Here is a 16,335-nt window from a genome sequence, read left to right on the forward strand (position 1 = left end):
GATGCGGCAGCGGCAGCGGGTCGCCCGCCGAGTCGCCCGCCGAGTGCCGTGGGCGTGCGGCGTGGCGGTGATGTGGCGGTGGTGTGGGTGGAGGCGGGTCGCCCGCCGAATGCGGCGGTGGCTGGCTGGAAGCGATGGGCTGTAGCGCAGCCCGAGCGGTGGCGGATCGCCCGCCGAGGAGTTCAAGCAGAGCGACTCCGAGCCTGCGCAGTTGGGAAGTGACACTGGGCCAGAAGGCAGGCTCGGCGTCGCTCTGCCTGAACTCCTCGGCGGGCGATCCGCCGCCGCTCGGGCCGCGCTACAGGCAGCCCATCGCCGTCAGCCACCGCCGCACTCGGCGGGCAACCCGCCGCCGCTGTTTACCACTGCCACATCGCCGCACGCCCGCCGCCACTCAGTGGGTGATCAAGGGGGGGGGAGCCACTTTTTGGCACCCCCCGTGACCCGCCGGGGTGGCGCCCAGGGAATGTGCCCCCCTGCCCCCCTATCGTTACGCCCCTGGTGACATGGTAGCCCCTTCTAAACATGTTTTATGGGGCAGCGAAACCGAGTACAAACTGAAGGTTCCAATTCAGGGTTGGGAGTGAAAATGGATCCACAGCTGGGCTAGGAAACTGCCGCTCCACGCATTTGGATCATCACAAACAGGAGCCTCTTGAAAGTTTAGCTCCAGTTTTGCGTAATGTCCGAAGGCAGCCTACCTGTCAATACGGAGGCTTCATTTCCTCAGGGTGGTCAAGCGAAGCCTCCATATTCACCGGAAGTTCAACTCTCACTCAAGAGATGATTTAACAGCGGTCTAGACCAGATCTATCAATTGTTGACATTGGGTGGTTGTGGGATTTCCTTGCTGCCTGCTCTTCTTTGAGGATTCCCTGCATGGGTTCCTTGCTCCCCCATCTCCATATATTGACTCGGAAGGAAGCCCCAGGAAAATCAGTTCTTTTCCTCTCTCAGCAAGGTCTTTTATGCTTTGCTGAGGGCTGGGAGAAAGGAAAAAGGGAACCCCCCTTCTTTGCTTGGATCTGTGCTTGTCCAGATTCCTATATGTCCTTGTTCACTCTAAATCCCAGTTTAAAAGTAAGCTGCAATAGAATCAACGGACTGACTTCTCTGTAACTTATTCCAAACCTTGATTCTACCTTTGGTGGGGGTGACAGAAAAGGGGCAGAGGGAGAAAACAAAAGGCCCTGCAAGGAAAGGGAGGGTGGAGGGAAGGGTCAAGCCAAGTGCCAGAGTGCTCATCGAGACTCCTCAGCATAATAAGCGGCTGTGTTCAAAACCAGGAAGTCCCTCGCTAGAACTGGCCAGAAGGTCCCACTCCCAAATCAGAACTCACAGTGGGCAACATAATGGCTCTGTGTCCTTCCTTGTTTTTACCCTTTTATGAGTTGATTTTACCCCACTTTGTACTATAATCAATCAAAAAAACCTAGATCGAAATTGCTTAAACATGCAAAAAGCACTAGTCCAGCATGGACAAGAAATCCACAGCTGGAGTGAGCTTTGAAATTGTGGGGTTCCTGGACTGCCTAACTGATAGCCACATTTCTTCTGTGCACACAACAAAATTAGAAGGTGCTCCAGCTGTGCCAGATCCAAGGCAAACCGTTCCTCCATGAGGTTACAGATTGCCATATATGCTTGGGCAACCCCCTCACAGTGCAACAGGTATTTCCCAAGGTTCCAACAGCTTAACAATGTTGTCATTCCCCAAATGATATAAAAGAGGCAGAGGCACCATCTCCTGCCATCCGTGGTATCTGCAGCACATTCCAGGCCAATCAGCCAGCCTTTTCTCAGAGATGAAGATCTTTTGCCTTCTCTTTCTTCTCCTCGCCTTGGCAATCCTTCCTGATCCAGGTAAGCTTTTATCTTTCAGCATCTGAGCTGAACAGAACAAGCCCTAGAGTGGCTGAGATTAGAGCCAAGAAGAATCATGAATCTCTTGGGATGTGGGCAATTCAAAGCATGAGGACCGACCAAAAACTTAGATTCCATCCCAAAGGGCTAATCTGAAGGGGAGCAGCTGGTCTGGTGGGCAACTTCTTGTTATGGACTAAGTGTGCGGGATTTGAGCAGGGAAGCATCTTGCCCAGAACCCCCCTGTCCCATAACCTGGGCCTAACGCTAGGCATACTCTGCCCGTGCACAGTTCAAACCCCAAGATGAAGCTAATTCCAGTAGCCTACCAGGCAGGCCTGCTGTACCGTTGTTGAGATGATGTGTGTCAAATGATGGAAGGGCAGTGTAAACACAAATACGTATATTCACACTGGGGTGCATACAACCATGAATATCATTAATAGGGATGTGCAAAAAATTTCAGGCACAGAACGATCTGTGCCCGAAATGAACAATTTCGGGTGATTCGGGGTCGAACCGAATCACCCCCGATGCCCCCCGAATTTTTTCGGGCACGAGCCGAATCACCCGAATTTCGGGCACAAAAAATTCGGGTGATTCGGTTCATGGTTGATTTTTGGCGATTTTTTAAAGTTTTAGTGACTTTGGGGCAGTTCGGGGGCATAGCATGGGATTTGGGCAAAAGGAGTGGGGTGGGGTGGTAGTGCCTAATGGGTGCAGGCTACCACCCCAATTTCAGGGGGATTGGGCAAAGGGCTGATTTTTGGTAAATTTCTGAAAATTTCATGTCTTTGGGGCAGATTGGGGCATATTGGGGCAGAAAGTGGGGGCTGGGGCAGAATAGTGGGGTGGGGTGGTAGTGCCTAATGGGTTCAGGCTACCACCCCAATTTCAGGGGGTTTGGACAAAGGGGTGATTTTTTGAGAATTTTTGAAGTTTTGGTGACTTTGGGGCAGTTTGGGGGCAGAAAGTGGATCTGCCCCAAAATAGTGGGGTGGGGTGGTAGTGCCTCATGGGTGGAGGCTACCACACCAATTTCAGGGGGATTGGGCAGAGGGCTAATTTTTTGAGAATTTTTGAAGTTTGGGTGTCTTTGGGGCAGATTGGGGGCAGAAAGTGGATCTGCCCCAAAGGAGTGGGGTGGGCTGGTAGATAGTGCCTGATGGCTGGAGGCTACCACCCATCCCCAGTTTAAGAGTGATTGGGCAGAGGGGTGAATTATGGTGAATTTATTTGTATGAGGTTTGTCTTCATAAGGTGAAGTGTGCTAAAGTGATTACTTCCTCATATTATTCATAGTAAAGGAAAGTGTGAAAAAGTGAAAGTGGGGTCATGAGAGTTGTTTAATTGAAAAAAATCTCATTTGCTATGATAGAATGAGAATTCACACCTCAGACTTCTGAGGTGTGAATTCTCATTCTATCATAGCAAATGAGATTTTTTTCAATTAAACAACTCTCATGACCCCACTTTCACTTTTTCACACTTTCCTTTACTATGAATAATATGAGGAAGTAATCAATTTAGCACACTTCACCTTATGAAGACAAACCTCATACAAATAAATTCACCATAATTCACCCCTCTGCCCAATCACTCTTAAATTGGGGATAGGTGGTAGCCTCCAGCCATCAGGCACTATCTACCAGCCCACCCCACTCCTTTGGGGCAGATCCACTTTCTGCCCCCAATCTGCCCCAAAGACACCCAAACTTCAAAAATTCTCAAAAAATCAGCCCTCTGCCCAATCCCCCTGAAATTGGTGTGGTAGCCTCCACCCATGAGGCACTACCACCCCACCCCACTATTTTGGGGCAGATCCACTTTCTGCCCCCAAACTGCCCCAAAGTCACCAAAACTTCAAAAATTCTCAAAAAATCACCCCTTTGTCCAAACCCCCTGAAATTGGGGTGGTAGCCTGCACCCATTAGGCACTACCACCCCAACCCACTATTCTGCCCCAGCCCCCACTTTCTGCCCCAATATGCCCCAATCTGCCCCAAAGACATGAAATTTTCAGAAATTTACCAAAAATCAGCCCTTTGCCCAATCCCCCTGAAATTGGGGTGGTAGCCTGCACCCATTAGGCACTACCACCCCACCCCACTCCTTTTGCCCAAATCCCATGCTATGCCCCCAAACTGCCCCAAAGTCACTAAAACTTTAAAAATTCACAAAAAATCAGGACTTTGCCCAATCCCCCTGAAATTGGGGTGGTAGACTCTACCCATTGGGCACTACCACCCCACCCCAAAATTTTGCCTCTGGGCCCCTTTTTACCCCCCCGAATCGATTCGGATTCGGATTCGGATTAAATCCCAATCCGAACCGAATCAAGGGTGATTCGGGTGACCCAGATTCGGGCACAAAACAGAACGGGGGTGATTCGGCTCGGGTCCGAGCCGAATCACCCGAAAATCCGAATTGCACACCCCTAATCATTAAAGGAAAGTCAGGTTATAGACCAAGAATTCTGGACATTTTATTCACACACTGGACTGCATCTGAACTAGAGTTTCCTTCTCCTCGTTATGAATGAGCAGGGCTTGGACAGAGAAGGCGATGCCGTAGATGGTGCTGGAGGAGGATTTGTAGAGGGAACCGCTGCAGAGTTCGCGTCTGGTGTTGTAGACGGTAAGTAAGTAGTGTCTGAGCTGAGGTAATGCAGAGGGAGCAGAAGTCGTGGCTGAAGTCTCCCTCTCCTAAAGTTCACCCTTTTCTGGGACATTCTTCATCTTTCTTGGAGATGAAACCTCCAATAGAGAGACAACCTAGATCCTTTGCTAAACTTTTCTATCAGCCTCTTCCTCTTCTGATCATATCTCTGCTAGGCCCTGCAATGGTAGTTCTCACTGTTTGTGAGTAGAGGACATTGCAATACAGCTGAAAGCATAAGCAAGGCTTTCAGGATTTTAGAATACTGATAACTATCATCCCAGGGCCTGCACAGGAGTTCAAGATTTGAGGTAGTTCATAACGTTATCGGCAGAGGCGTATCTTGGGAAAATAGCGCCTAGGGCAAGCACTGAAATTGCGCCCCCTGTCCAAGCATCTGACACCCATCTTTCAGATAACTTTACCATAATATCAGCTCAAAAATACAAGTCAAGCTCGTTAATCTTTTAATCTTTCAAAAACTATTTAGCAGTGGACTTAGCCAGACCAAAAAATGCTGGAAAACTACAAATTTCAGTATGTGGGGGCTCATGAAATACCCAAATACTATGTGGAGGTGTACTTGGAAAACTAAACAGAAGTGCCTGTCTAATTCTCTACTATGCATTGTAGCATCACCATTACATAAGTTTTAAAAATCAATGGAGAATTTGACTTTTCCCAGATACTCTGTAAATAATTAAAGGATATGCAGAGTAAACTGTTTCACTGCTTGGAATATATTCTAGTCTTTCAGAAAGACAGTTAAAATGAGAGAAAGAGAGCAAGAAACTCCCAGTGGGCCTTAATATTAAGGGTTTCACACTGATTCAAAGACAAACTCACCATTAATAGCCATATTAGCAAGACATCACATTTAACTCACTTATCACAAGAAGCAAAGGAAGAGCAAATGAATACAATCCTAGCTCTTAAGCATCAGCTCAGTATTCACAAGCCCTGATTCTCTGTACATAGTGCCAATCTGAATATGTGTACAGTGTCTTATATTATATATTTTTTATTATTATTTTTACCCGTAGCCCCTTTGGGGGGCTTCCTAAAGGCTGGGGGGTTTGCAAAGATTCCCCCTCATCCCGCTGGCCTCTAGGGCCTTGCAGGGATCATTTGAGCATGTGCAGTGGCCGTTTTTAAAAATAATCTTTTTTTTTAAAGGCCACTGAAAACAAAATGGCCACCGCGCATGCTCAAATGGCCTCTGAAAAGCCTGGCATGACCTAGAGCCTCACAGAGGCTATTTGAGCATGCACGGAGGCCATTTTGTTTTTGGCAGCCTTTTTTAAAAAAATGATTTTACAAAATGGCGCCCCCCTTCAAGTGGCGCCCGGGGCATGTGCCCTGCCTGCTCTACCCCTAGATATGCCCCTGGTTATCAGCCTTTTCAGCATTCCTCACTTTCATCGGTTCTGGGGCCATGTGGACCTTTCTGCTTTCTCTACACTTACTTTTGGAGGTCTGATTTGGGATAAAGACAAGTTCAGAATGTGCTTTTAAAAATAAATAAATCACTATATAGCTAAATAAATGGAAACAAACTGTGCAGCTCCTGTATAGACATAGAATATTTGAGTAAAACATTGATATCTCCCTTTTTGTCTCTCAAAGACCTCCAAGTCAATGTAGAGAAAATCTTCGGTGGTGTGGTTGTTGGATTGGGTGTGCATGTGTGTACGCACACAAGCAGATTTTCATTTTCTTGCTGAAAGACATTGTGATATTTTGCTGTTCCTTAGGGGTCTGAATGACCTTGCCCCAATGGGAATGGATACCCCCCTGGAGGAAAATCCAATGATTTTCCAAGGAAAACCCAAGTTCCTACTTCCATAAAGGATTGCCTCCAGCAATGGCAAGGTGAGTGTTCTGTACAGCAGTGTGTGGGATGGGGCCCCTTGCTTCTAGGTGCAAGCTTGTGCACAGTATGCATGGCGTTTGTGCAATATTCAACTTCCGAAGAAGCCTCAGACAATCAGCCCTTGATCCGTATTGCACATATCAGCCACAGAAATCCCTCTTTCCTTTTTGACAGTGAGATGTGACTTCTCTGGACTGGAGGACACATCCCAGCTTTCCACATACTGCTGAACCTGCTTCACACCCACTCAAGTCTTCATGCTTGCCCTGACAGCCACGTTGTTCCAGAGAACCTCTTCCCAAACTGTGCTTATGCTTCCAGGTTTAATAAAAGCAAATTGCATTGAAGCTGTTTTTTATTTTATTTTATTTTATTTTATTTATCTTGTCATTTAACACCTTTCCAACCTGCTCTCCCTGTGCAATAGTGCTGAGGGCGGCTCACAAAACTGGTGAAAGAGTCAACTTGATAAAACATCATGAAAGAACAGAGCATTAATATGGTATGGAGAATTTAAGACAGAACCCAGTTGAAAACAAACTGAAAAGGTAGATGTTAAGAAGTAAAATATATATATTAATTTTTTTAAAAACCCTCTTTTCACACACTGGCCTGTTTATGACTCAGAAGGGAGGGGAGGCTCTTTCCCTGTCCCCTTAGAACCTTTTTTTGAGTGGGACTGTTTTCCCTGCTTTCGGGACCCAAGGAATGCTTTCAAAAGAAGCAGTCTTTCCACCACAATTCACATGCACAACTCAGTATCCTAATAAGAACTGCATTCTATTGAAAATAGAATGTGGCCTAAATGACTGAACAAAGTGGGGCATCCCCGACATGTCCAGGCTGTGAGAGTTATCTGAATGTATATGGAATTCCAGAGGGCAGGTGGGTTGTACTTAGAGAGAAACCTGAAAGGCTTCATGTTCCTTGACCAGGAAGGTCCTTAGGAAGAGACAGGAAGGTTGACACAGTCAAGTCTTAAAGAGTTCAGGTGTGTGCATGGCTTAAGTTGGGTGGACATGGAGTGGGGGGAAATGGAGGGAAACATCAACAACAAGGCTAGTTAGATAATGGGAAAGTAAAGCACTCTCCTCCTCCGAGGGTACGGGAGCGGGAGGTCCATGGTCCTAGTATCCTAAGAGGCTCAGCAATAGGGAACAGGGTCCCATAATTCTCCAAAGGGGCTAAGAGTAGCTATATGGGGTGTGTCTGTTGTCAGTCTGTCACCAGTGTCAGGGCGCCTTTTGCAGAACCCCCACTAAATAGGAAGTCAAGTCCATGCTTCCCTCTCAACCTGGTTCCCTAGGCTGCTCCTTTGCTTTCACACAAATGGTGCTTTCCTCCCAGACCATACATGTGGACACCCATCATTCCATGCCAAACACCTCATGTAGTGTGAACAGGGCATTGCCCCGACAGTCAAAAAGTGTACTTCTGTAACAAACTGTACCTCTGGGCTACTTGATGGTAAACTTCATCCCAAACCCAAGAGCATAAGGACTGCTTTGTTAACTAAGGCAAATAACCTAGAGCTCCAAGATACCTTTCCTAACAGCAGCAAGCCCAGTATCTCTGGGTGCTCACAAGCACAGCATAAGCAGCACAATCGTCCCCTGTTATTAACTACTGGATTCTGGTGCTCACAGGTATCCTGCCACTGTAGATAGCAGCAATTAATATACACATCAAGGAGACCAATCCTACCAAGGCTGGATCTCTCAGTTTTCTCCATTTCAAAGCTTTAAAGGGTTCTGCCTTCCTCTCCTGCTTCCGGGCTTCCCAGGGGCATCTGCTGAACCTCTGTGAGAAGCAGGACGGTGGATCAGATTGACCTTGGCCCTGATACAGCAACATTCTTCCTCCAATATTATATTCTTATGGTTAGTATATTTCACGATCCATGAGAAGAGTATGGGGAGCATTTGCGTGGAGAACATGCCAAGCCAGTGTGCCCCCCAATGTGGCTAGTCCACAGATCTGTAGTGAAGCGCATGCTGGTGTGAGGAGCAGCTGAGCTCAGTAGCCGCAGCAGGGCCGCCCTGCACACCCGGGATGATGAAGGTGGTGCATGAGGATATATCACAGTTGGGGGCAGGCAGTTGGAGTAGTCAGCGGATGCCAGTGTTCTCCATCACCCTGAGCTTCCCCAGACAGCAGGCTTTCCTGCAGGTTTACTGAAAGATTTTAATGTGAGTGTCAAAGTTGCTCCCCCCCAAAAAAAGCAAGGCAAAAAGTGGATTAAAAAAAACAAAAACCTGATGGATCAGGCTACACCGGAAGGTGCAATGAAAAACCCAAATTGGGTGTGAAGTTCTCCCTGATAGTTCGCAGGGAGGTTGGGATAAATTTAGCCGATATGTGAACACTTCTATTCCGGAGGTGATGCAAACTAATGGGTGTGAGATGGGTGTGAAAAATTTCCTGGAATGGCTGGTCATTCATAGCGATCATCTCTCCAGTGGCCCAGGGGATGAGATGAGGTTTTGGGCGATCAGACCACCTGCCCACTGACTGCACACAGAGTGCAGGCAACCTCTTCTTCCTCAAACCAGGCCTATCGATACCAACAGGGTGATGCCATTGTAGGTGCTTCAGGATGTGCTAAGACGCTCATGGCCCTTTCTTCTGCTGATCTGTTCCCTGCAGTGGGTGCACATAGCATGGGCTGGGTCACCAAGGCAGAGCTCCACGTGGTCCCACACTCCCAACTCAGATCTCACAGTGTACAAAATAATGGCTGTGTCTTTCCTTGTTTCTATGTTCTAGGAGCAGATCCGGGCCTCTTTCAAAGGTAGTGGTGGTTATACTCTTTCCTCCTGTCAGCCGCCACCACCAACTCATTCAGTCCAGGGCTGAGAAGGTCCAGGAAGCAGAATGACCTCCTCCTGCTCCTCCTTACATAGTATGCCAACCACCCTAACCCATGGTGTACAGGGATTTCTTGTTTCTGAGGTGTTCTGAGTGTAGATTCTTTGGTAGCATATGATTATCAATGACAAACCATGAAACCACTCTCATTTACAATCAGAGAACCTACACTCAGAACACCTCAGAAACAAACAGCAACCCATGGGAGTGGTTGGCACCCTATGTGCACTACACCGCCACTCACTATGGGCCACCCCAGTGCCCCCCCCCACAAGTGCAGTTATGGGGCTGCTGAAACCTCCATTATTCCCTATGGGGAAAATCTTAAAGGTGTTAAACCCTTAAAGACATTTAAAAAACTTAAATAAATTCATTAATTCTCTAAAAATCAGCCCTTTGCCTAATTCCTCTTAAAAGATTGTGGTAGCTTCCTTGCCCGCACTAGGCAGTACCACCCACCATGCTCTACTCTTGGCCACCCCTTGCCCCCTGATGCAAAGCTATTCTTTTGCTGACACCTCCATTATTCCCCATGGGGTGAAACTTAAAGATGTGTGAACTTCATTAATTCTTTAAAAATCAGCCCTTTGGAGCCCCTGGTGGCGCAGTGGTAAAACTGCCGCCCTGTAACCAGAAGGTTACAAGTTTGATCCTGACCAGGGGCTCAAGGTTGACTCAGCCTTCCATCCTTCCGAGGTCGGTAAAATGAGTACCCAGAATGTTGGGGGCAATATGCTAAATCATTGTAAACCGCTTAGAGAGCTCCGGCTATAGAGCGGTATATAAATGTAAGTGCTATTGCTATTGCTATTGCTTTGAAAAAACTGTGGTAGTCTCCAGCCATTAGGCACTACCACCCCACCCCACTATTTTGGCACTGGGACATGTTTTTTTAAAATCCAAATCGATTTGGATTAAGATTAATTCAGGTACAAATAGAATAAGGAGTGATACGGATGCATCAGATTCAGACCCAAAACAAATTGGGGGTGTTTCAATTCGGCCACAAATCAAAACAAAAAAAATGATTCTGGCACACCCCTATTGGTAATGTCCAGATTGGACTGGTGCAATGCGCTCTACTTGGGGCTGCCCTTGAAAACAGTTTGGAAGCTTCAGCTGGTTCAGAATGCTGCTGCAAGGATGTTTGTAGGTGCGAATCGCTTCATGAGTATTACACCCATCCTGCATCAGCTTCATTGGCTACCAGTCCACTTCTGGGCTAGATTCAAGGTGCTGGTCTTGACCTTTAAAGCCCTACAAGGCTTGGGGCCAGGGTACAGACCGCATTCGCCTGTATGAACCTGCCAGAGCCCTCTGCTCATCATCTCAGGCCCTGCTCATGACCCCGCCACTAACAGAGACCCGATTGGCAGGGACTAGAGACAGGGCCTTTTCAGTTATGGCCTTTTGGCTTTGGAAGGCCCTCCCTGAAGAGCTTCGCCCTGCTTCTTCTCTCGCTGTTTTTAAGAAACAACTAAAAGCACATCTTTTTAAAGAGGCTTTTGAATGTTTCACCTGTTGTGTATATCTGGTAGGTTCTTTAGTCTTTAGTTTTATCATTCTTAGTTTTTAGCTTTAAGATATTAATTTGGAATTTTAAAAGGTAATTTTGATTGCGGTTATAGTTTGGATTTTTAAATTTTTTAATTTGGTTAATTTTAGTAGTCTGATTTTATATTGTAATTGTTTTATAAATGTTGTGAGCTGCCCTGAGCAGTAATGTACTGGAAGGGTGGGGTATAAATATTATAAATAAGAATATAAGAACAGCCCTGCTGGATCAGGCCCAAGGCCCATCTAGTCCAGCATTCTGTTTTGCACAGTGGCCCACCAGATGCCAATGGAAGCCACAAGCAGGAGTTGAGGGCGTGCCCTCTCTCCTGCCATTACTCCCCTGAAACTGGTTCTCAGAGCCATCCTGCCTTTGAGACCGGAGGTGGCCCACAGCCCTCCGACTAGTAGCCATTGATGGACCTCTCCTCCATGTAGTTATCCAAACCCCTCTTAAAGCCATCCAGGTTGTTGGCTGTCAACACATCCTGTGGCAGAGAGTTCCACAAGTGGATAACGCGTTGTGTGAAAAAGTACTTCCGTTTGTTGGTCCTAGACCTCCTGGCAATCAATTTCATGGAGTGACCCCTGGTTCTAGTGTTGTATGAGAGGGAAAAGAATTTCTCTCTCTCTCTCTAATTTCTCCAAACCATGCATGATTTTATAGACCTCTATCAGGTCTCCCTGCAGTAATCTTTTTTTCTAAACTAAAAAGCCCCAGGTATTGTAGTCTTGCCTCATAAGAAAGGTTCTCTAGGCCCCTGATCATCTTGGTTGCCCTCTTCTGCACCTTTTCCAGTTCTACAATGTCCTTTTCTAGATTTGGTGACTAGAATTGTACGCAGTACTCCAAGTGTGGCCGCACCATAGTTTTGTATAAGGGCATTATAATATTAGCCGTTTTATTTTCAATCCCCTTTCTAATGATCCCTAGCATTGAATTTGCCTTTTTCACAGCTGCCGCACATTGAGTCGACACTTTCAACGAGCTGTCCACCACGACCCAAAGATCCCTCTCTGGTCAGTCACCGACAGCTCGGATCCCATCAGCATATACTTGAAGTTGGGGTTTTTTGTCCCAATGTGCATCACTTTACACTTGCTAACATTGAACTGCATTTGCCATTTTGTCACCCACTCCCCCAGTTGGGAGAGATCCTTTTGGAGCTGCTCACAATCTGTTTCGGATTTCACTACCCAGAAGAGTTTGGTATCATCTGTGAATATGGCCATCTCGCTACTTACCCCTGCTTCTAGATCATTGATGAATAAATTAAAAAGCACTGGTCCCAGTACAGATCCCTGGGGGACCCCACTTCTTACTTCCCTCCATTGTGAAAACTCTCCATTTATACCTACCCTGTTTCCTGTCTTTCAGCCAGTTAGCAATCCACACATGTACTTGTCCCCTTATCCCATGACTGCTAAGTTTCCTCAGGAGTCTTTGATGAGGAACTTTGTCAAAAGCTTTTTGGAAGTCCAGGTAGACTATGTCAACTGGATCACCTTGATCCACACACTCGTTGTTACACTCAAAGAAGTCCAAAAGGTTGGTGAGGCAAGATTTACCCAGCAGGGCCTATTCTTCTAGGTGCTTTGCAATTTTATGCTTGAGGATGCTTTCCATCAGTTTGCCTGGAATGGACGTTAGGCTAACCGGCCTGTAATTTCCCGGATCGCCCCTGGGTCCCTTTTTCAAAATCGGTGTTACATTTGCTACTCTATATTTGCTACTCTCCAGTCCTCTGGTACAGAGCCCGACTGCAGGGATAAGTTGAAAATTTTAGCAAGGAGGTCGGTAATTTCACATTTGAGTTCTTTGAGGACTCTTGGATGGATGCCATCCGGCCCTAGTGATTTGTTAGCTTTCAGTTTTTCCAGACAGTTTAGTACATCATCTCTTGTCACTTCTATCTGACTCATCTCTCTAGCCTCCATCCCTAAAAAGCCTGGTTCAGGAACAGGTATATGCTCAGTATCCTCTGCCATGAAGACAGACGCAAAGAACTCATTTAGCTTCTCTGCAACCTCCATAGCCTCCTTAATAATCCCTTTCACTCCCTCATTGTCTAATGGCCCAACCACCTCCCTGGCAGGTTTCCTGCTTCTGATGTACTTAAAGAAGTTTTTGTTATTGCCCTTGATACTTTTGGCTAAATGTTCCTCAAACTCTCTTTTTGCCTCCCTTATTGTCACCTTGCATTTCTTTTGCCAGAGTTTGTGTTCCTTTCTGTTCTCTTCATTTGGACAGGTCTTCCAATTTCGGAAGGAAGTCTTCTTCCCTTTTATGGCTTCTTTGACGAAGCCATAAATAATTACTAAATAAATAGGAATCATTAGAGGGGGGATTGAAAATAAAAATGCTAATATTTTAATGGCCCTGAGCCATTTTTGGAAGGGTGGTACAGAAATCAAATAAATAAATAAATAATGCCCTTATACAAATCTATGGTGTGGCCACATCTGGAGTAATGCATAAAGCTCTGCTCACCATATCTTAAGAAGGATATTGTAGAACTGGAAAAGGTGCAGAAAAGGGCAACTCAAATGATCAGGGGCCTGGATCACCTTCCTTATGAGGCTAGGATACAGCAACTGGGGCTCTTTCCCTTGGAAAAGAGGTGAGTAAGGGGAGACATGATAGAAGTGTATAAAATTATGCATGGAGTGGAGAGGGTAGACAGAGTGAAATTGTTCTCCCTCTCTCACAACACTAGAACCAGGGGTCACCCCATGAAAGTGAAGGCTGGGAAATTAAGGACTGACAAGCGGAAGTACTTTTTCACACAACGCATAATTAATCTATGGAATTTCTTGCCATGGGATGTGGTGATAGCCACCAGCTTGGATGGCTTTAAAAGGGGCTTAGACAGATTCATGGAGGACAGGTCAATCAATGGCTACTAGTATGGCGGCTGTGGGCCATCTTCAGCCTCAGAGGGACCATGCCTCTCAATCCCATTTGCAGGAGAGCAACAGCAGGAGAGAGGGTGTTAACATCCCTCTTGCCTGTGGGCTCCCCAGAGGCATCTGGTGGGCCACTGTGTGAAAATGGATGCTGGACTAGATGGGCCTTGTGCCTGATCCAGCACGGCTGTTCTTATGTTCTTATGAGTGGGACGGGTGTGCTTTGGGGGTCCTTACTCTGAAGCACCTAGGAAGTCAGAGGTCAGTAGCTTCCTTCAGCGCTCTCCTAGACCCAGCGCCTAGGGGGTTTCCTCCCTGCCTACGGGCAATCGCTGCAGCTGCTCCTCTCGTGACCCAGTCAGAATCTTGGCTTAACAAAGCCCTTTGAAACTCTATGTACCCCATGCTGTGGAAGCCTTGCTTCTGCAAAACACACAACATCTCTCTGCTGCACGACTCACTAAATATGAGCTTCTCCTTCTTCCAGATGCTCACATTTCTGTTGTCCGCTGTACAGCTTTAAATCCATCCACGCTGCTGCCACTCCCAGAGGAAGGGGAGCCTCATTCCTGTGATTATGTTGTTTCTATGACTACTAACCCCAAGAAGATTTGCAAGATGTTCCCCTCACTAACCCTGACTTTCTTTTTTATATCGATGGCTCCTGTAATTGAGATGAGATAGGGAACTTGATAGCTGGGTATGCGGTTGTAAATGACTGGGCAGTTGTTGAAAGTGCCACTCTCCCCACATGTATGTTCGGCTCAGGAAGCTGATCTTGTAGCTTTAACAAGAGCATGTTTTCTCTCTGAGGGACAATCTGCCAAAATATATTCCGATTCTTGCTATGCTCTAGGAGTCACTCATGACTTTGGACAGCTTTGGAAACAAAGGGGATTTCTCACAGCTGTGGGCACTCCCGTCTGTAATGCTCCTTGTGTTAGCACTTTGCTTTATGCTCTTTTACTTCCAGCCTCTATTGCCATTTTGAAATGTAGAGGTCACCAAATGGGCTTCTCAGACATTACACAGGGCAACAGAATGGCAGCCCATCTGCTGCACCCCAGCCTTGCCGCCATGGTGTGTCACATAGGAAGTTGCCATCTACTGAGTCAGACCATTGGTCCATCTAGCTCAGTATTCTCTTCACAGACTGGCAGCGGCTTCTCCAAGGTTACAGGCAGGAATCTCTCTCAGCCCTATCTTGGAGATGCTGCCAGGGAGAGAACTTGAAACCTTCTGATCTTCCCAGAGCGGCTCCATCCCCTAAGAGGGGGAATATCGTACAGTGCTCACACTTCTAGTCTCCCGTTCATATGCAACCAGGGCAGACCCTGCTTAGCTAAGGGAACAATTCATGCTTGCCACCACAAGACCAGCTCTCCTCCATCAGAAAGCAGGGGATGATTGGTCAGCTAAAACAATTTTGGTTCGCTCCAGGCTTCAGCGGAATGGCAGCCACGTACTGTCAGGCTTGTGTCACCTGTAACCAGCATAATCCAGGGAAACCTTTAAAGGTGACACAGCACCACCATCCAGCGCCAAGGGGCCCATTTCTTCATTTGCAGATTGATTTTACGCAACTACCCCCCCCGTACAGGTTATTCTTATCTTCTAGTATTGGTGGACCTTTTTTCTGGATGGGGTGAGGCATTTCTTTGTCAAAAAGATGATGCCCTGACAGTGGCAAAGAAGCTTCGTAATCATATAATCCCTGTCTGGGGATTTCATGAGAAATTTTCTAGTGACAGGGGCTCACTCTTTACAGGGCAGGTTTTACAACAGCTTTTGAAGTTTTTGAAATTTGGACATCACATTAATTGCCCTTATCACCCACAATTGGCAGGGGCAGTCAAAAAAATGAATGGGATATTAAAGAATAAACTTGCAAAAATACAGGCAGCAAGTGGGGTCCCCCAGGGATCTGTACAGGCACCGGTGATTTTTAATTGATTCATAAATGATCTAGAAGCAGGGGTAAGCAGCAAGGTGGCCAAATTTGCAGATGATACCAAACTCTTTCGGGTTGTGAAATCCAAAACGGATTGTGAGGAGCTCTAATCTGGTGGGCCACTGTATGAAACAGAATGCTGGATGAGATGGGCCTTGGGCCGGATCAAGCAGGGCTGTTCTTATGTTCTTATGATCTCTAAATGTTACTAAGATTTGCTAGTAAGATATTAAAACAGGGAAAAAAGGAAAGGAGGGGAGAAAAGCTCCCAGCAAAAGCTGGAGCCCCACCATAGCCACACAAACTGCAGGCCCTGGAGCAGTAAAGCAGAGAGAGGTGGGGGGAGAGGGAGAGAGATTGCTTATGTTACTCAATTCAAAATGATGCCTGCAACTTATAATTAGGTGGGTAACATGCCAACTGCAGGTGGAGATCTTTGGGGAACTGTGCCCACCTTGCCCCTACCCCCTGGACTCCTGTAATCCCTGGAATTACACCCCTGGTATAAATGGGCAACAGGGAATTTTATATTACCCTCCCCTGTAATGCTAGCAAGAACACTAGTTTGGTCATTACTACCCAATTAGCAAGTCCCCCCCCCACAGGATCTTCTTGGGGAATGGGAAGTGAGATCTAGAAAAAGGGGGTGTGGGGGATATGG

Source organism: Hemicordylus capensis, chromosome 1 (genome assembly GCF_027244095.1).
Source record: "Hemicordylus capensis ecotype Gifberg chromosome 1, rHemCap1.1.pri, whole genome shotgun sequence".
Lineage (NCBI taxonomy): Eukaryota > Metazoa > Chordata > Lepidosauria > Squamata > Cordylidae > Hemicordylus > Hemicordylus capensis.